Consider the following 22,377-nt stretch of genomic DNA (forward strand, 5'->3'; position numbering starts at 1 on the left):
TTTTGGCGCCCAACGTGAGACCGCAGCTGCGTTGCGGGACGGACCATGATATTGGGGAAGGCGGGCGGCACCCATTCCACGGCCAGTGTCGACGCCTCCCTGCCCTGGTGCGTGACAATCACCGCGGCGCGAGGTGCAGTTCTGGCGTTCGCTGAGGAGCGTTTCCGCCAGCTCCTCCTTCGTCTCCGTCATCGGGTCTGCCATGGAAAATGGCGGCGGCTCCAGGCGCCACCGTTGAAGAAGAGACCTGCCGGCGCGGTTACTGCATCAACGCAACACGTTGTCAAAGCACGGAGACCACGCATGGTTCGAAGCCCGGCGGCGCGGCGGCGTCCAGGGACTCGAAGACGTCGGAGAGTGACGACGACTGGACCGTTCACAGTAAGGGAGCCGCCAAGGCACGCAAAGGCAAACTGTCGAAGAAAACGGCCCGGGAGAACCGCTCGACGGGTAGCGACGCCGAGAACAATAGCGGCGTGTTGTCGTCCGAACCCGAAAAGAGCGAAGTCTCAGACTCTGGTAGCAGTTCCTCGGCGCCACTTGGCTGCAGCGGCAGCGAAGACGATGACGACGATTCCGAAGAAGGGGAGTTCAACGACGGCTAGCACGAGAACCTCATTCACCCTTGAGGAGAGTTGTCAGTAGAATGGCCTTGCTCGATGGGCCATCTCCAAACGGCCCATCGAGCAAGTGGGGCATAAGCTGATGGTTAAGGATGCTAATGTAGGTGTCGGAGCAGAATCGACCCAGAAGTCGGCAGACGGGTCCAAGCCCGTCCTTCGTGAGCACGCCCCAAACGCTGACGCTGTGGCGGTCACTTGCCTTCACATCCTGGGTGTAGTGATAGTCAATTCTGCCAAAGCAAGAATTGAGAGCTTTTGTGTTGTAAGGTTTAGCCAGATACTCGCAAATACTGAACAGCAAACATACCTCGTGAGAGCCGAACGATAAACTTTGATTCTGCTTCCATTCTTTGCGGAAGGTGGAGTCGTCTTTAATTTCTACTCTGCTCCAGTCATTCACTGTCCAATGCATGCGATCCTCCGCAAACTGCAGCCTTTTCGCCTTGTTGCGGAAGGATTTTTGAGTCGCCGTCTGTTCTTCAATCCTGCTTCACGGAGTCTATTTCGCACGAGATCATCACTGCGTCCAATATGGCAATATCGTTGACCTGTCCCGCAGTGAAAATAGGATCCACCATGGCTGCAGCAACGATGGCCATATCCTGCTCCTTTATTGTTTTCCTGCTCAAACATCGAGCTGCGTCACGAATGTGGCCTTCGTAACCAAATGCCTGCATTATTCTATTAACTGTTGTGCGTCTGATGTTATTCTCTCTGCGACTAGACGACCTTAGAAAATTCTGCTACTCGGAGTCTCGATTTTTTTTAAATGCGAGGTGGCATTCTTCTTCCCGCTATACAACTACTAAAGAATGGCAGCAACGTGAAAGCAATATGTGCGTTACAGTTCGGGCATTATATTATTTCGCGTAGTGGCAATGTGTCTTAAAACAGGTCGGTTGCTTGTCCCACGTTTGAAACTAGTTCGCAGACTTGATAATCTCCTCTTGCACTACACCTTCTTACCCCTATGATAGTTGTATTGGAGCTTTGCAGCGTTTGTTTATTAAATTCCTCTGTATGTGCACTGGAGTAGCATACGCCAAAAAAAAAAAAGAATAACGCAAGGCAGGGGCACATGCTCCTGCCATCTCCAAAAGACAGTTTTATTTACACATACGTAGAGACTTCACGTACGCAAACGTGAAAAGCCTGCGTACCTTTCGTGCACGCTATCTGAAACGCTTTTAGCTACGCGTACGCGACGCGCGCCAAGAGGGACCACGTAGCTCGATCTATCGGGAAATGTGAACACGGCGGTAGCCGATTCAATCCTGTCGCCGTGTTTCGATGCAAGCGGTCTGCGCGCGTACGGCCCGCTATCGCTTGTTCGTGATCTCGCGAAACTCCCGCGCGAAGCTGTCTACGTGCGCAAGAAACGCACGCAAATAATTGAATCTCACGTACGTCCGTGAGACCAGCGCGCGGCCGCTACGTTCTACGCATACGCACTGCTTACACGTAGAAGCTCTACGTACGCAAACCCTCTACGTACGTGCAACTAAATCTCTCTAATGACCCGGGAAGCTCGCGCCGAATTAATCGCGCCAGGGGCTGTGACGTGCTGGTAGGAAAAGCCTGGCAGCCGACACTTGCTCTTCGAGTGAACTTGGCCCGCATGCGCCACTCTTGCTGGCCTAGTCGCTTCGCGCCGTTATAAGGCGCTGGCCGGTTGGCTGGCCATGCTCCCGCAGGTAGCATAGTTGCGCATAGGTCTTCCGTTGGGCTCAAGCTCTGCAGCGAAGCCACTCCTCGCGCGCGCAGGCGACAAATACCGCGCAGTGTTACGCCTTTTTCTCTAGTGGTGGCGAGCTACAAACGCCAATTGTTCGCAAGCGCTGAGCAAAGGGCACTTCTTAATACAGGGTACGCTCGAACGAGTCATTCGTGCAGGCGAAGGGGGTGGGGTTCCAACCAACCGAAACTTTGTATGTACCTATATAAACACGCATACATAAACACATGCACGAACGTACAAGTAGAATATACTCCCGTGGCTCGAACAGCTCATACGTTCGCTTGCAAACGCGCAGTACCTTGCCACAAAAAGCGGTGCAATGATTTTCGGCATGTATATGAAGTTTTCTTGTCATGGCCAGAAGGCAATAAAGGTTTAAAAAGTGTTTAAAGAAAACTTCACACACGTGAGGTGGACAATTATCTTAGCGCATTTTGGCTGCTGAAACTAGTCGAATAATGACCGTTGCGAAGAGAGGTATCATGCCTGCAGTTATGTCAGTGACCGTTAACAGAGCGTCATTTATCACTAACCATCGTTCACAACAGCTGCTCATTTTCGATACATGCGGTGCAGACACGTAGATGTAAACGTATTTCAGATGTTCACATACGCACATTTTGAGGAAATCTTATTTTTACAATTTATTCATACGGCAGACTTTCATACTGCAGCTATTTCGTAGCAGCAAATTTACAAGTAGAAAAAGATTCAAGATGCAGGAGCTTCTAGATGAAATTTATTTCATACAAGGGAATGGATGTACAATGGCTGCTGGCAGCAGGCCAAGTGTGCTGGTTCTCGGAACCTTGGGGGCCGGGGTGGCAGAATTCAAAGCAACTGGAAAGGCACCAAGCTATTAAAAGCAACAGTAACTTGTTTTATTGCACTAATCCCTTCAAAATGGCAAACTTGTAGAGTAATTATTCACACAGTGCAGACTGTAATATGACGATACACTTTCCTTGATCTCTTACCACTCAGAGGAGAGTCAGTAGTGTAAGAAACTGTGTAAAGTCAATGTAATCATTGAATCCGGCTTTGGCCAGAAGGCCAGGTTACAAAGCTTTCCGCCCTATCGCATCAGATCTAAGGAATTTTACGCCATTGAAAAAGTGCATTAACCCACTCCCGCCCACAGGAAACAACATTCACCAAAGCACAACGTAGATTTCTAGCATGTTTAATTGAACGACAAGTTTTTGTTCCACTGGCTGATACTTGATGCTCACAAGCTAGCACACATACAATTCCGGCTTAGCTTCTATGCCAGCAATTAGTTAACAGACTAAATAAGCTTATGCACTTCAACATAATAAATTGACTAGAATCAATTTTACCCTTATCAAAACTTCACACAGAGAAGAAATATGTAAATTATCGCAGCTAGAGAGCTAAATATGCATGTGCCAACTCTGCACCCGTTTGGTCCTTGTTCCCTTGTGTGCTTTCTGCAAAAGTGTCCTAGCTCTTCAAAAATTGCGGTTGATGAGACAGGCACTTAATATTGCTACGGAACAGTATTTACAGGGTGAAGACGACGACGACGATTAGAGGCTAGCGCGGGCTCTTGCCTCTTGGGCAAGTGCGGCGTATTGCCTTGTATATAAACTTGTATATATCTTTTCGTCGGTGTCTTCCTACGTAACGTATCTGGTGGAGATGGACGCTCCCTGTACCTCGTCACGGAGCTTCGCAGTGGACTGTACGTCGATCCTTCCTCCATGGCTCCCGGCGACAACTCGACTCTGCCGGCTCCGACAGCTGCTGCCACTTCGACGACCTACATCACTCTCCCCGCTCCCCGTGATCCTGGCGTATTCTCGGGCAAAGGTGTGGAAGACGTCGAGGACTGGATCAGCCTGTACGAACACGTCAGCCGCAATAACCGGTGGTACCGTCCTATCATGCTCGCCAACGTACTTCTTTACCTCGGTGCCACACCTCGAGTTTGGTTTCGAACGCACGAATATGAGCTCACCAGTTGGGATTCACTTAAGCAAAAGCTCCGAGACTTGTTCGGCAACGCCTACGGTGACGAACTTGCCGCGCAGAAGGCGCTTTCCGGCCGTGTGCAGACGTCAAGAGAGCCCTACGTCACGTACATTCAGGACGTCTTGGCTTCTGTGCCGCAAAGTTGACGCACACATGACTGAGTCCGACAAGGTCTCCCACATCCTCAAAGGCATTGCTGATGACGCCTTCAACTTGCTCGTTTTTAACAACGTGGCCACGGAGGACGCAGGCATAAAGGAGTGCTGCCGCCCGGAACTCGCTAAAAGCCGACGTATCGAACAGCAGTTTGCCCGTCTACCGAACACCCCAGCGACATCTTCCTGTGCCGACGCTCCTCGTCCCAACAACACTGGCGATGTTACCAGAATCGTGCGGCGTCAGATCGAGGCCCCCTATCCGGCTGCCTTCGACTCTAGCCCCTCCAACGCACCTGCAGTCACGGCTTCCCTGATCCAGGCAGTTGTGTGCCTGGAATTCGCAAACATGCGTCTTCACACGTCTGCTCGGCCCATCGCCCTGATACCCATCCGACTTGTTCGATTCCGCCTCGTGCCACGTTTTCTTACCCACCACGTTTCCGCAACCCATCAGAATGGCGCACTGCTGACGACAAGCCCATTTGTTTTCACTGCCATCGAATCGGGCACATTTCTCGGCACTGTCGCAGTCGCTGGAGTTCCCCGAACCGGTCTACTATACTGCCTACTCTCGCCTCCCAGGTGGCCCTTCTCGTCCCTATGCTGCCCGCCCCGATAATGCCGCCACAGATCCTCCTGCACCGAACCGCCCCTATTCTCGTTCGCCTTGGCCCCAACGACGACAATCTCTCTCCCCCCAGCCCCGTCGCTCCTAGACGGGGCTGGGGGAAAACTAGACGATGCAGCGCCTCGAGGTGACGCTGCATTGCTCCCTACGCCGCCAAATCCTCTACTGACGTTGCCCACTCATCTGAACCCTCTTGACGTGCAAGTCGACGGTGTTTCTGTACCTGCTGTCATAGACACCGGGGCGCATTTGTCTGTAATGAGCGCTGACCTTGCTAACCGGCTGAGCAATATAATCACGCCCCCCACGACGCCTGTTGTCCGTGTCGCCGATGGCGGAACATCCCCAGTAATTGGTATGTGTGCCGCCCGCGTCTCCTTCGCGGATCGTTCCACTATCCTGCTATACACAGTCATCACCCACTGTCCGCGCGACATCATTCTCGGCTTAGACTTCCTCTCCGCACATTATGCTCTCATCGATTGTTCCGCCAGTACTCTCCGCCTTACCTGCCTGTTCTAGATTTCGCTGAACCGCACCCAAGTCGCCTCAGTTCCGCCGACTTCGTTCGCTTGCCACATTCGGCACTGACTTACGTTGACTTCGTGTCGTCCCCACCAGTCCCCGACGGTCACTACATCGCGGCTCCTATGCAAGACGTCCTCCTTACACGCGGGATCACAGTACCTCATACAGTTTTATCTATTACGGTGAATTCCGTCTGCCTGCCAGTGGTCAATTTTGGGTTGACGACACAAGTGCTGCTTTGCGGGATGTCTCCGGCCCAGCTTAGCTCATTCGAGGATCACTCAGTAACATCTATTGCAGTAGACGACAATTCAGCCGCTCCTCCTCTACCATCGCAGTCGGCAACTTGTACCATTTCCGACTTACAGAAAATGATTGCGCCCGACATGCCGTCCGAGCACGCTCGTGAGCTCTACCGCGTTCTGTTTTCCTACCACGATATTTTTGACTTTAACGATCGTCCTTTGGTCCAAACGACAACTGTTAAACATCGCATTAATACCGGCGATGCCCCTGCTATTCATCGCCGCCCGTATCGAGTATCACCGGCTGAGCGTCAAGTTATTCACGCCGAATTTCGCAAAATACTTGCCAAGAACATTGTTGAACCGTCATGTAGTCCATGGGCGTCACCTGTTGTACTGGTGAAAAAGAACGATGGATCATGGCGCTTTTGCGTGGATTATCGGCAGCTTAACAGGGTTACCAAAAAGGACGTGTATCCGCTACCTCGGATTGTTGACGCCCTTGACTGCCTCCACGGTGCTCGTCATTTCTCCTCTATTGACCTTCGCTCCGGCTACTGGCAGATTGCCGTGGACGATCTCTACTGCGAGAAGACTGCCTTTGTGCAACCGGACCCAGACAAGATCCATGCTGTTGCGCACTTCCCTGTTCGAAAGTGTGTCAAGGATGTGTGCAGCTTCATCGGCCTTTGCTCGTAATTCCACCGTTTCGTGAAAAATTCCGCCGCCATAGCACGACCACTAACCGAGCTTTTGAAAAAAAAACGCCCCTTTCCAGTGGGCGATAAAGAGGCCTCTGTATTCTCGCTTCTAATCGACCTTCTTAGAATACCTCCGGTTCCGGCCCATTTCGATCCTTCTGCACCTACCGAAGTCCGTACTGATGCCAGCGGTCATCGAATAGGCGCAGTACTGGCACAACGCCAGCACGGCCACGACCGTCTTATCGCTTAAGCCAGTAGGCTCCTCTCGCCCGCGGAGCATAACTTTTCCATCACTGAGCGTGAGTGTCTGGCCTTAGTTTGGGCGGTTGCGAAGTTCCGCCCATACTTATATGGTCGACTCTTTTCCGTTGTCACAGACCATCACGCGCTCTGCTGGTTATGCTGACTGAAAGATCCTACAGGAAGACCCGGTCGCTGGGCCTTACGCCTCTAAGAATATTCGTACTCTGTCACCTACAAATCTGGCCGACTACACAAGGACGCTGACTGTCGTCTCGCTACCCGGTAGACGAGCGTGAGGACGCCGACAGTAGTACCGCCAACGGCATTTTCTCTGTGTTTGCCTTCGCTAACATCGCCGATGAGCAGTACCGAGACCTATCGCTGCGAGCACTCATCGAGCGTCTGCTCTCTACACCTACCGGCGCATCCGTTCGCCGATATGTCCTCCAGGGCGGCATTCTGTACCGAAGCCTGACGGATCTGGTCTTCTTCTTGTCGTGCCAAAACATCTACGACAGACTGTGCTCTTTGAGATGCATGACGCACCCACTGCATGACATCTTGTGGTAACCCGCACGTACGACCGCGTCCGCCACCGCCTGGTCTCGCTCGCTCCGTCCGACGCTATATTGATGCCTGTGATCCCTGCCAGCGTCGGAAAAAACATCAGGTGCTTCCTGCCGGTCTTCTCCAGCCGATCACCTTCCCTGTGGAACCGTTCTTTCGTGTTGGATTAGACCTCCACGGTCCCTTTCCCACGACATCCTCTGGGAACAAATGGGTAGCCGTCGCAACTGATTACGCCACCCGATACGCTATCACGCGGGCTCTCCCTACCAGTTGCGCTATGACGTCACGGACTTTCTCTTGCGTGACATTATCTTACTTCATGGCGCCCCGCGACAGCTGCTTACTGACCGTTGTCTTAACTTCCTCTCGAAAGTTATCGCGGACATTGTGCGTTCCTGCTCCATTTAACGCAAGCTGACTGCCTCATGCCATCCTCAAACCAATGTCCTGACAGAGCGGTTAAACCGTACTCTTAACGTTATGCTGTCCAAGTACGTTTCCAAGGAGCACCACGACTGGGACATTGCCCTTCCTTACGTCACATGTGCGTACAATTCTTCCCGGCACGACACCGCCGGATTTTCTCAATTTTATCTATTGTACGGTCGCGAACCGACCTTGCCCCTAGACACGGCACCTCCTCCTGCTGCGATCTCGACAACGGAGTATGCGCGCGACGCCATCGCCCTCGCCGACCATGCACGCCAGCTTGCCCGTACTCGCCTGACGGCCTCGCAAACCACTCAGCAGCGCCAGTACAACGCCCGCCACCGTGATATGCAGTTTTCGCCTGATGCGCTTGTGTTCCGGTGGTCGCCCTCTCGGCACGTCGGACTTTCAGAGAAGCTCCTTTCGCGACGCACAGGGCCATACCGCGTGCTGCGCGAAGTGACGCCTGTGACGTACAAAATTACCCCTGTGCGTTCAACCTCGTCCTCTACTCTGACAGCCCGCCGTGGTTGCTCAGTGGCTATAGTGTTCGGCTGCTGAGCACGAGGTCGCGGGATCGAATGCCTGCCATGGCGGCGGCATTTCGATGGGGGCGAAATGCGAAAGCACCCTTGTACTTAGATTTAGGTGCACCTTAAAGAACCCGAGGTGGTCAAAATTTCCGGAGTCCTCCACTACGGCGTGCCTCGTAATCGGAAAGTGGTTTTGGCACGTAAAACCACAAAAGTATTTTTACTCTGATATCTAGTAATGTTGTGCACGTCAGTGGGCTCAAGGCCTACTACACTGCTTCCGAGTTCGGCGTTTAGTCGCTCCAGGACGGCGCTTTTGCCGCCCGGGGTTGTGCTACCGAACAGCATTTGCGATGACAATGAGGCCAGCAGGGTGAAGACGACGACGACGATTAGAGGCTAGCGCGGGCTGTTGCCTCTTAGCTAGTGCGGCGTATTGCCTTGTAAATATACTTGTATATAGATTTTCGTCGGTGTCTTCTTACGTAAAATATTAAGTTCAATTTTAAACTATGAAGGGTGCACTTAAAGTCAAGAAGGCCAGACTTATTAGCAACAATGCCCTCACAATAGTATCAGTGTGCCTCCAGCTAGTTTGCTTCACTGCAGCATTTACTTCGACGGCTGAATTAAAAAGGGCACGTGCCAGTTTGCATGACAATTTGTTCCCTGACAAAATGTATTAATAACCCTGAGTAGGTGCATTCAAGTCAATAAGTTATGACTAGCATCGCTGCAACAAATACTTAACACACTTTGCAGAAAACAACTATCACTTTTGGTAGCCAGTCCCAGCATATAATAGTTCATTGGCATAAGGACAAGTCTGCATAGTGTAAGGAAGATGAAAAACACTTGAGCTCATGCACTCGCTCATCTATCGCGCGGTCAGATAATGAAATCAGAGTAATAGCCAGCTGTCGGAAAACATCGTGCTCTGTCCTATTTTCCACCTACAATGGGCTGAATATGCATTTAGGAAAGCAATCACAAGCCTATTTTAAGCATCGTTTTGTGATTTCGCTTTCCCGAAAAAGCCTTGCCATTCAATTATTTGTTTAGGCGCTAGAAAATGCATTTTCCCACTGTCAACTTCACATTAAGGCTAATCCTGCGCTGCTTATCTCAATATTTGTATCCATACCACACTCATGTGCCCCACAAAGTGAGCTGTGAGGCACTGTTTCAGTCTTTTCAGTGCACTGTTTCAGTCGCAATAAAAAGCTGTATTCTGCATCATGTTCGCTTACTCTGTTGAGGTGCACTTTTCTACCGTTAAAACATGATGAAGTGCTTTCATTTTTTATCTTTTTGCTCAGTGCATTCACAACTATTTGTTTTAAGTTTTCACATACGAGATAGTCATATTAAAGTGAACTTGTTACTGGCTAACAGCTTCTTGCTGTGAAAATGCACATGGGCAAACAAAAAGCCTAAAGTGAAATAATGGTTGATAAACCACATCTGTGCTCAATCTTCTAAAGTTATGCACACAATAGCTCGAATATGTCAGATTATTAATGAAAAGCTGAAGCGAAATTTTCGCTCAGTATGCGCATTACAATGCTCTTAGAAGCTCATTTGCCAGCTGAACACATCTTGGAAGTAAGGTGAACATTTTTTTTTGCTGAAAAGCAAGGCGAAGCCTGCAAGGAAAAGTGTCGCACAGCCTTTTCAGCAACACTATGACATGATGGGAATTTCTAAAATGAATCACATCTTTCTTGAGCAGCCTTCTTTAAGCTATCCTTTGTGCATTTAGAGTCTGGGAGGCGGGCCTCATTGATGCGAAACAGTTGCTCACAGAAATGAAGTAGCTCAAGAAGGTTGTCTGAAGGGACCTCTGATGGGTTCCTTCCTTGTGTCACATAGGAGGTCAGTGCTACGAGTTAAGAGATCTGCTTGTTATTTTCAATAATGCTGCTGTGACAGAGCCTGCAGTGTGTATTTGCGCTTTAGAGCATACGCAACATAGCCCGAAAAATATTCTAGGCTGTCCTCCTCTTCTCGGCAAAGTTCAATGACACCTGCAAAGCTTGTCTCCACTAAATCATCGATTGTTGACTGTGGTACTCCTTTCTTTTCTTTAAGTTAAAAGATCATGTGACTCATCGATTGCGTAAGACCCATTTCGGCTGGGCTGCGAAAATTGTGCAAGCACAATGATTATCAAAGTGGTTTAAACTCCCTGGCACGTGGAACAGGTGTTTTTAGTGAAATTTAATAAACAAGTTCTCCATTAAATCGTGGCTGAGCCTTCTCAACAACAGAAATTCGAACTTTTGCTCCACAATGTAATACTGCCTCAATCTTTAGGCGCATAGCGTTGACAGTACAGCTTACACTACAGTACAGGGCAGGCTTCCAAGATGATTTTCCTGCTTTGCCAATGATATTATTACGATATCATCGAGCGATGCTCGAGGGACGAGCATTACTAAGAAGGACGTCTACCCGCTCCCACGTATAGACGACGCCCTTGACTGCCTCCACGGTTCGAGCTATTTCTTTTCTATTGTTGTTCGTTGTGGATACTGACAGATTGCTGTTGACGATATGGACAGACAAAAAACCGCGTTCATCACACCTGATGGCCTATACCAATTTAAAGTAATGCCGTTTGGATTATGCAACGCGCCTGCCAGATTTGAGCGTATTATGGACTCCTTGCTCCGAGGTTTGAAATGGTCCACATGTCTCTGCTACTTTGACGACGTCATCGTCTTCACGCCCACGTTCGATAATCACCTTGAGCGTCTCACAGATATACTTGATGTATTTCGAAAGGCGAAGCTGCAACTTAACTCGTCCAACTGTCGTTTCAGCCGCCGCCAAATTGCTGTTCTGGGCCACCTCGTTGACGCTTCCGGAGTACAGCCTGATCCCGACAAAACTCGCGCTCTCCGAGACTTTCCGGTTCCGAAGACAGCCGCAGACGTTCGAAGTTTCGTCGGGCTATGCACGTACTTTCGTCGTTCTGTTGAATTTTTTGCAGCAATTGCTAGACCCCTCACTAATCTAATGAAGAAAGGCGTGCAATTCTCGTGGGGTACTGCAGAAGCCGCTGGCTTCACACGTCTCGTCACTCTTCTCTCGTCACCAATCATTCTCGCCCATTTCGACCATAATGCCCCTACAGAATTGCGTACAGATGCCAGCGGTCATGGCGTAGGTGCCGTCTTAGCCCAGCGTCAGCGTGGCCAGGATCGCGTTATTGCTTATGCGAGCCGCCTCCTAGCACCATCGGAGCGCAACTATTCCATTACGGAACGAGAATGCCTTTCTGTAGTCTGGGCGGTTGCGAAGTTCCGTCCTTACCTTTACGGTCGCCCTTTTTCCGTAGTCACTCACCATCATACTCTCTGCTGGCTCTCATCGCAAAAAAATCCTACAGGCCGGCTTGGTCGATGGGCTTTGAGGCTACAAGAATTTTCATACTCCGTGGTCTCCAAATCTGGCCGCCTGCACCAAGACGCTGACAGCTTGTCGCGTTGCCCTGTTGACGACCCTGACTCCTCCAATATTACCAGCGCTGCTTGCGTATTGTTTGTGTCGCAGCTGCTTCATTTCGCCGACGAGCAACGTCGTGACGCCTACATCAGAGCACTCATCGACCGTTTTGAACACTCTGCGGCCGACGCCATTCTACGCCTGTTCGTCCTACGCGACGGTACTTTGTACCGCCGTAACCTTCATCCGGACGGCTCTGAGTTCCTATTTGTCATACCTAAACACCTCCGCTCAACCGTTCTAGGAGAGCTTCACGATGCACCAACGGCAGGACACCTCGGCGTATCTCGACCCTATGACCGTGTGCGTCGCCGTTTTTTCTGGCCGGGCCTTGCCCGTTCCGTACGACGTTACGTCGCCGCTTGTGAACTTTGCCAACGACGCAAGAAGCCTTCCCAGCTCCCCGCTGGTTACCTGCAGTCGCTTCACATCCCTGCCGAGCCCTTCCATCGTGTCGGCTTAGACCTTCTCGGCCCATTTCCGGAATTTACATCAGGAAACAAGTGGGGTGCAGTCGCGGCGGACGACGCGACCCGCTACGCCGTAACCCGCGCTCTTCCGACCAGTTGCGCAACTAATGTTGCGGACTTCCTCCTGCATAATATCATTTTGATTCATGGTGCTCCGCGTCAATTGCTAACGGACCGTGGCCGTACGTTCTTAGCCAAAGCTATTGACGACATCATGCGTGCCTGCTCAATACAGCATAAATTTACCACCTCCTATCACCCTGAAACGAACGGCCTCACTGAGCGATTGAACCGCACCCTTACAGACATGCTATCCAAATACGTTTCAGACGAACACCGTGACTGGGACCAAGCTCTACCTTACGTTACCTTTGCGTACAACTCTTCCAGTCTAGAAACTGCTGGCTTTTCGCCATTTTACCTCTTGTATGGCTGTGAACCGACGCTACCCTGGACACTGTGCTTCCGTCCACCACAGCTTCAACTAGCGCTTATGCCCGTGATGCTATCGTCCATGCTGACCATGCTCGCCAACTTGCGCGCGCTCGCCTACAAGTCTCTCAAGCCAAACAAAACCAACGCTACGACCTCCCTCACCGTGATGTCCATTTTGCGCCCGGCACCCTCGTGTTGCTTTGGTCACCATCGCGTAAGGTTGGCCTTTGTGAAAAACTGCTTTCCTGCTACACAGGCCCATATCGCGTGTTTCGCCAAGTGACTGATGTCACCTACGAAATCGTTCTAGCCACGCTCAATAAGTCCTCCGCTGTGACAACCAGTGACATTGTTCACCGTCGCCCTACTCAAACCCTACAACTCTCGCAGCGCCTTGGATGTTTAACAGCACCGTGACGGCGCTTTTGCCGTGAAGGGGTAGTATTACGATATCATCGAGCGATGCTCGAGGGACGAGCCGCCGCGAGAACGACAACGAAGTGGGTCTGTGCCCTTGGCGCGAGCGAGTGTCGGCCTGGCTGTCTGGCTCAAGTGTAAATAGTCTGTATATTGCCTCTTTCATCTGTGTATTTCCACACGTAACAATATTAAGGCCAGTGAACATGACAACGAAACCATCCAGGAATGTTTTTGTTTCTTCCGCTTTTTGTGCATTGAGTTCACTTAGGGCTGTTTTCTTGGTCCTAGAAGTCATGTTAGTAAACCACTTAAAAATTTTACCCAATAAAAATGCTGTTGTGAGTGCTTCCTACGGTAGGTGACCTTTTTGCACAAGGCACCGTAGGGCTGCGGCAGTGGCATGGTGCAGAAGGGCATGTGCAGATGCTACATTCATCTTTTCATAGTGATTCGGGGTCCAAATCTCGCAGTCTGAGGTGAGGTAGAAGTTTTAGTTTATGCCCCGCATCGATTTCACAGGCCTTTCTCACGTGCTCCAGAGACTTGCAAAACGCACGTCCCATCAATGTGCCCATATAAGAAAACCATTGATGTAATGTTCTTTACCTATTTATCAAAAGGCAATTGCATATGGTCGAGTCAAATACATTGGCCGTGTTATGTTTGCACGTCCTCTAAAGATAAGAACACCAACAGGCAAAAATTTAAATGTTTTTGCATAGAACCCCGTTTTGTATATTATAGTATTCCTTACATGAAATGATTTATGGAATAAAGGGTAACGTTAAATAAATTGTCAATAAACATTGAATTCGAAATATTAGTCATATTTCAATACTTTTTACACTACCTCTTCACGATTGTCTCACCCCTATAGATCACCTTGTAGCCCTGTGCTGCTAGATTTTGTTTATGCCTTTGTGTGTCATATATCATGACTGCATTTTTATTCTTCACTTGTGGCTATATTTTTACCATACCCTTTGTCACTTTTGCACTAAAAACATTAAATAACCAAATTTTTGAAGGGCTGAAGAAAGATGCGGAAGAGCAAATCAAGTAAGGCTTGCCAAATTACTGCGAAATTTTCTACGTGAAAATGAGTTGGTTTTTATACATGAAAATGAGCTGGCTTTTTGAATGTGAAAATGAGTCAACAACAGTTAGAGCTTCGGTAATCCAGCCAACTCAAACTGTGTTGGCTTTGTTGCATTGATATGCTGAAAGCCAAATCACTATATTGAATGCTCTTGCTAAGTATTCGGCTTTAACTCAGGAAGAGGACCTTAGTGTTGAAGCAATGAACGACAATCTTATGGGCATCATTAAGGAGTGCGCAATAGAAGTCGGTGGTAAGGCCGTTAGACAGGAAACCAGTAAGCTATCGCATACGAATGCATTACGACCTAAGGTGTAATTCATTAGCCTTACTTTGTTGCATAACAGGGTACGCTTAGCCACAGTAGCCTGATCAAGAATTATGTCTTGTCCTCGAACAAGATGCCCTCTTACGTTTTTTAGTAAATGTGGTGCGTGTGCGATAAAGTACAGTTGTCTGTTGTGGTCACAGCAGTAGGGGTACGACACGTTTGGTTTCCCATATTTTGTTGCCTGAATGTTGCACAGACGCCAGATGGCCTTGTTCCCTGGGTCCATGTCTGTTAAAACTGCATCAGTGGTCATCCCGGCTGCCTCTGCATGCTGTATAACTTGCAATAGGCAATCCTTAACTTCTCTGCCTATGATGCCCAGGTGAAACTTGAATTTCATCCATCAAAACACAAGCGTGTCTCTTACTGGGACTCATTGTAGCCACTTCCTCCTTTTGGGCAACGAAAACTTCGTCCAGAATACCTGTACGAGCAGTTTTCTTTTACAAGTACATGATAGAATAAAGAAAACATACTACGTGCTTACAGCCAACACACAGTGAAGCTTACCAGGTCTGAACTTGATGTACTCAGTGTGCTTCTGTAACGTCCTTGCGGCTGGTAAGGGAACAATGTTTTCCTTGACAAAGTTGTAGCCCTTGCTGCCACAAGCAACTTTTACGTGAATGGCTTTCTGCAGTGTGTCTGGTGACCATGCACTTGCCTTCATTGTTTTCCTAAGGCTCGAACCTGGTCCCCCGCGAAAGCCTAAATGCCTTCAACTGGGCATAACGAACTGGGACGCTTTCCGGCAGGCCGGAGTTCTCACCTCTTTCCCCGGTACCCAACCCCTTTCCAAGATTGCGTCGCACCCTTGCTACCGGACGCGAGCGAAGCCAAATTGGTGCATGAGGACGCCAATCTGCAGGCGGCAGATAGCAAGTTACTGCATGTGTGGGAAGCCCTCGCCAGTCTGCAACGCAGATACAAAAACATCAAGCTCAGCCGAACGCTCAGGAAACGTATTAGCACTCTCGCCCTTGACATCGAAAACTATGCACAACTTACTTGTCAAAATTGGCACAGCACATGCGACAGCATGGACCGGCAACCAAACCTGCCCAAAACGTGGAATATCCTCCGTTGCCTCCTCGATCCGGCCAAAAGCAAGAACACGCAACAGCACAACTTGCAAAAAATCATTCATACCCATCCGGGCATGGACGCACAAGTTCTTCAAGAGCTGATAGACCGATACGTAGGACCTCAACCTACTACACCCGCTCCAGCATACACTGGCCCCGCTAACGACCACCTGGACGCGCCTATGCAAGCAGCAGAGGTACGTGAAGCCATTCTCGCACTCCGCCCTAGCTCGGCACCGGGACCTGATGTTGTACTAATCAAATGCTTCGCAACCTAGATGAGGATTCTATACTAGCCCTCACAGCTTATTTCAACGCGTCCTGGGAAACTGGAAACCTACGCTCACAATGGAAAGAAGATAAAATTATTATGATTTCGAAACCAGGGAAGCGCCTCCTACTTGAAAACCTCCGCCCTGTCTCCCTTACTTCAGGTGTCAGAAAGGTCCTCGAACACGTCATCCTCACACGCTTACACAGACGTATGAACGACAATGACCTCTTCCCGAATACCATGGTTGGCTTTCGCCCGAAACTTTCTGCTCAAGATATTATGATTCAGCTCCAGCACCAAATTATCTATGGCGATAAAAGCTCCAGGCTGGACACCAGAGCCATCTTGGGGCTAGACTTAACCAAGGCCTTCGATAACGTCACGCATGAGGCCAGACTGAACCAACTGGCACAACTCCAGGTTGGACATCGAACATATAACTACGTGAAGAATTTTCTTACAGGTCGCACGGCCACCATTACCATCGGAGGGTTGCGGTTGCCAATTATTCACTTCGGCAGCAAAGGCACGCCGCAAGGATTGGTTCTGTCCCCTTTTCTGTTTAATGTGGCCTTGCTCGGACTGCCGCCTGCATTAGCTAGCATCCCCAACCTCAAGCATAGCCTCTACGCAGACGATATCACCGTGTGGGTCACCGGGGGCAGCGACGGGGACATCCAGGACACGCTGCAGCAAGCCACCAACGATGTCGTTGCATACGTAGAACCGCGCGCCCTAGCGTGCTCACCAAAGAAATCGGAGCTCCTTCTGTACAAGCCTAATTGACGAGGTCGACGTCCAGACCCTCACCCACCCAAGATAGAACTCTGCATGCACCAGCAACGCATACCTACTGTACCTTGCATCTGTATCCTTCGCTTACGCATCCAACAAAACGGCAGATACTCAAGCAATTAGATACTCATGTACACCAAACCATTCGCCTCATAGCACGCATCGCAAATCGACATCACGGCATGAAAGAAAACAACCTTATACGCCTGGTAACAACCTACGCCCTGAGCAGGATCACCTATGTCACCCTGTACCTCATCCTCATTGCAACTGACAAGCTCAAACTCAACAGCATGATCAAGAGAGCCTATAAACAAGCCCTACATCTTCCCATCTCCACCTCTAACGAGAACTGGACGCCCTCGGCGTTCACAACACCACAGACGAGCTTATTGAAGCGCAGCGTATTATCCAGTACGAACGACTCGCCAATTCCACCACGGGCCGGCACATTCTACGCACCATAGGCATAACCTACACCACCCAATCCGGACCAAAAGTACCCATCCCTCCAAACATTCGCTCTCAGCTAGTTATCCCGCCCATACATCGCAATATGCACCCTGAACACAATCCTGAGCGACGTGCAGAAAGAGCTAAACAACTACAAAAGCGCTACGACCAAGCCGCCGACGTAGCCTATGTGGACACAACGGAACACAACCAAAACGCCATGGCGGTCGTCGCAGCCGCGGGCACGCAGTACCGCCTCGCTGCGGCCGCATCAATACTCACCACGCACCCCGAAGAAGGAGAACAAACGGCCATCGCTTTGGCCTACGCGGCTACCAATGCACGCTGCATCATCAGCAACTCAAAAACGGCCATTCGCAACTACACAAGACGACTGATAGCGCACCAAGCGCAGAAGATACTCTCTGGCATTCCTCCCTCTAGGCAACGCCGCGTCCAGACCATCTGGGCACCAGGTCACTCGGGTCTGGCAGGAAACGAAGCCGCCCACAATGCCGCCCGAGCTCTCGCACACCGGGCGCATCATCCTTCTCCTGAGTCTTCTGATCCCGACCAGCCCTCTGTTCTGCATCGTGGTCACGCGCGGGACCGAATGGTCACGTCCAGAGAAAATTCTTCTTCACTACCGCAGAGAGCGGTTACGCTACCCCCAAGCACACAAAACATTGAATGAATATCAACCATTTGGCGACTCCTTCAGACGCGAACTTTCCCGAACCCCGTGCTTTACAACCGCATTTACCCCGATGCATACTCCCCACTCTGCAATGCATGCGAGGCGCTGACCTCGATCACATTATCTGGAAATGCCCCAAAGCCTCACCCACCAACACCTGCCGCACAAAAACACGCATCATAACTACGGCCGAGCAGTGGGAGACTTTGCTGCTCAGCTTGGACCCGAGGGGCAGCTCCGGGCCGTCCGGATGGCCGAAGACGCCGCCAGAAAGCAAGGACTGGCCGCCGTCTGAGACAGGGGGGGGACTGGGGGTTAGTCTCCCGACCCTCGCCACGCCTCAACCCCATCCAGGACATAATAAAGTTATCTCTCTCTCGGAAACGGCAGTATTGAGTGACTTCCGCAGTTCTTCCCCTTCTCTGCCTTGCGCCGTCGCTTTTTTTCCAAGTCCAGCCTTCTTTCTAAGTGCCACTCTCCCTCACATTTGAAAGCTCTGGTACTTCCTGCATACATATTTTATTCCGCATTAGCTGCTGGAAGTTCCTGAACTTAAGAACTACTTTATTTGTACATAGTAATGTCCACATTGCCCATGCACTGACACAAATCTTACAGTGAGAATCTTTAGCTGGAAGTTGCAGATTTCTGGAACTCATCTTGAGCATGGTACAGTTATTGGCTTCTATATTATCTCACAACAATTACATTGGTAGATGAACATTACTCTGCTTTGCAATGTACATGTGCCATCCATGTTTATGAGACCATATATAGTGTAAATCAATAAAATATGCGTGTTGTGTAGCAGTTGTGTGGTGCCGAAATATTCAAATATTACTGAGATGGGAAGTCCGCCTGAGGAGTAGTGGAGGCTATACGGGAAGGAGGTAAAGCTTTGGAACTTCACCAGCTGGTGAAAAGCCCAAGGTACAGCTGCCATGTGCTAGCATTAACAGATAATGCAAGGAAGAGACACACAGCTCACATGATTTCAAACCTGCACGTTGTTACAACGTTCAAGAACACGTCAGAATTTTATGAGCAGTGCCACACTTACACAGATATCAAGTAGGTGTAGACTGCAACTTCAGGTTTCACCATGATAATGAGTGGAGTTATGAACAAAAACAGATGCAAGTTTTTCTTGAGCAATAGGCGCACACCATAGCTACACTAAGTCGTGTGGACACTTATCACGTGATAATGAAAAACAATGCTGCTTTGAGAAGACCATGCCTGGCCTTCCTGCAGGTGCGCCGGGCCATTCTAGTGTCAGGTCTGCAGAAATAATATAAGACCATTCGAAGCACTTTTATCAGCTTTTTGTTACTGTATGTGAAAAAAGCATTCCTTTCCAGGAGGCTTTCAGCAATTCCTGAACAGCAGGTGGAGCGCATGTATTGAAGTTTTCCTCTGTCGCGAGGCATGCAAAGTGTAAAAGCATTTAATAATAAAAAACGTCATATCCCCCTCAGGGGCGTCTGCAGGCATTTGGTGTGTTGCGACACAACGTACCCGAGCACATGTGGGTTGGATCCTCCCGCGTCTAACCGTGCGCGGCTTAGCCGTGTTCGGGCAAAAGGGGATCCTGGGAATTGAGCCGATTCTGAGTGTCAGGACCTTTAAGGCCGCTCGGCGGAGGGAACACATCGCTTTCGCCTTGGCTTCACGTAGACGGCACCCCCAGACTGACCCACCCAGGCGAAATAGGTAGTTGACTCTTCTTGTCCCCTTCTCCACTATTCGTCTTTCTCTCTAACTATGAATCTTTCCTGTCTTCTACTCACTTCATTTTACTACTCATTTTCCAGGCAGCAAGGGTTAACCGTGTGCATCTACCCAGCCTTGGGTACATATATTGGGTTATAGCGGCGTTGTATACCTGACGTATACAGGTATGTTCCTAACCTCGTAGCGTCCCCTTGTTGGGCTCGGTGGTGAGTGGTTACCGTCGCCGCTGAATATTCTAAGAACGACATGGCAAATGCATTCCCCCCTCCCCTTCGAAATCGTCCGAACAAAAGAGGGCGCACCGAAGCAGTTGTTGATTTCACTTCAAAAACCAACGTAGAAACATTCCCACACTATCACGTGATCCACAGTGAAAGATCTCTGCCAATGAGAAAACTATCCCCATTCCTAGTAGCAAAATGACTAGCAGAAAAAATTGGAAAAGAATACAAGGTTTCAAAGACTTCAAGTGAGGACCTGCTCCTTGAACTCAAAACCAAATACCAAGTAGAAAAGCTCGCTGATCTCGCCAGTGTCGGTGACATCAAAGTCACAATCTCAGCACACCGTTCTCTTAACACTACCAGGGGCGTAACGTCAGAAGATTTCTTGAACCTGAGCGACGAACTCCTGGAAGGTTTCCAAGAACAAAGTATACGCGTAATCAAGGTTCAAAGAATAACTCTCCGAAGAAAGGACGAACAAATCCCAACCAAACACCAACGTAAACGTCAACGTAAACATCAACGTAAGACCGTATATCCCAAACCCGAGGCGGTGTTTCAAGTGCCAGAGGTTCGGACATGCATCGCAATCATGCAAAGGTAAATATACATGTGCAAAGTGTAGTACTAATGGCCATCAGTCGAAGAACTGCAATGCTGCTCCACACTGTAGAAAATGCAAAGGACATCATCCAGCGTATTCACGATCTTGCCCTTGCTGGAAAAAAGAAAAAGAGATAATCGCACTTACGGTGACAGAGAATATTTCGTTCTATGAAGCAAGAAAGAAATTAGCGCACTTACCTCAAACAACCTACAGCAGTGCGTTGCGGCAGGGGACAGCACTGCAGTGGTCTCAGGAGTCTACAGGGACCGCAGTCAGTGGCCCAGTAGTAACACCATCCGGCCCCTTGGTGGCAGCAGCCAGTGCTGCTCCGTCATCATCATCGTCATCATTAAAGACTGGCCTGCAGACCCCAGTTTCACAGAGATGCAGGCCTGAGACGCGCGTTTCAGCGCCTGGTTCTCTATCATCCAGCGCCTCGAAGAAGGCTATGGAGGTCGAGAAAACAACTCAGGCGTCATCGACACCAAAAGATCAGCGCACTAAGAAAAACAAGATCACAATAACTACGCGAACACAGGGAACGGTAACCTGAACGGTTACCGTTCATCCAATAGTTCATTTCCGCTAATAAATATCACCTACAGTCGCTTAGCACACTGTATATAAAATAACATTCTCAATTCTGTCAATAGGGCTTTTATCATGCATTGGAATCATAGAGCACTGATTCACAGTATAGGTGACAATAAAGACATAACGAATAAGTTTTCGCCAGTCGCATTTTGCCTACAGGAAACAAACTTAGGCCATAAACACAGTCAATTCCTTAGAGCTTTCACCGTTGTCCGAAGGGACCGCGAATGTTCCAGCCGTTGGTCAGGGGGAGTGGCTATAGTCGTGCAGGGCGGCAGCCCTACCCGAAATGTCCAATTGAATACGTCCTTAGAAGCTGTAGCTGTCACCATTCTATGGTACAAAGCCATCACCATTTGCTCACTATATTCCACCCCACACATATTTCACTATGAATGACTCAGGAAATCTAATAGATCAGTTATCGGAGCCTTTTGTTATAGTAGGAAATATTAATACTCATTTTACTCTTTGGGGCAGTGTCAAAACTGACCAAAGAGGGCAACTCGTTAAAGATTTTGTTCTGTCAAATGACATCTGCCTCTTGAACTCAGGTGCGCCAACTTATTTCTCACTGACTTCCCGCACTTTCACTTGTTTAGATTTAGGTTTCTGTTCGCCCTCTCTTTTTACTGATCTTAAATAGGAAGCTCTCGACACGTCATATGATAACCATATCTTACCCGCACTCGTCAAACTCCTATCACCACGCCGATAGAAATTACAGCTCGCTGAATGGCAGGTTTTTATGGAGAACGCGAAACTGGAAAATGCCTTTTCGCCAGAGCTTAGTATTGATGAACTTAATAAAAAAATCACTGAAGTCATAATCTTAGCGGCAGAAAAGACAATACACCAATCATCCGGTATTGTGCGCAAAAAGCTAAATCCTTGGTGGACAAACGAATGTACTGAAGCCAAAAAAGAACAAAATAAGGCTTGGGAAATAATACGGAGGTACTTCACTTATAACAATCTTCTAAAGTTCGAACAGGCTAAAGCCAAAGCACGATTTATTCTAAGAAATGCGGAGAAATGATGATTAGTACACTCGGCTCGAAATTGCAGGCTAATCCCCGGCTCCGGAGATTGCACCTTGAATGGAGGCAAACTGCGAAGGCGCCCGTGTGCATCGTAGCGCACGTTAAAGATCCCTAGTTGGGCAAAATTCTCCGTAGACCTCCACTACGGCGTCCTTGGGACGTAACCCACTCCCCCCAATTGGCTATAAAACTATCGTTACTTTACCGCGTCT

At 49.4% G+C, this 22,377-nt stretch overlaps 1 pseudogene; it reads right to left on the reverse strand.

The window, feature by feature from the left end:
* Positions 1-615: 615 nt before the first annotated feature.
* On the reverse strand, positions 616-14,885 carry LOC142570611 (uncharacterized; annotated as a pseudogene).
* Positions 14,886-22,377: the final 7,492 nt, after the last annotated feature.

The sequence above is a fragment of the Dermacentor variabilis genome, chromosome 2 (assembly GCF_050947875.1).
Source record: "Dermacentor variabilis isolate Ectoservices chromosome 2, ASM5094787v1, whole genome shotgun sequence".
Lineage (NCBI taxonomy): Eukaryota > Metazoa > Arthropoda > Arachnida > Ixodida > Ixodidae > Dermacentor > Dermacentor variabilis.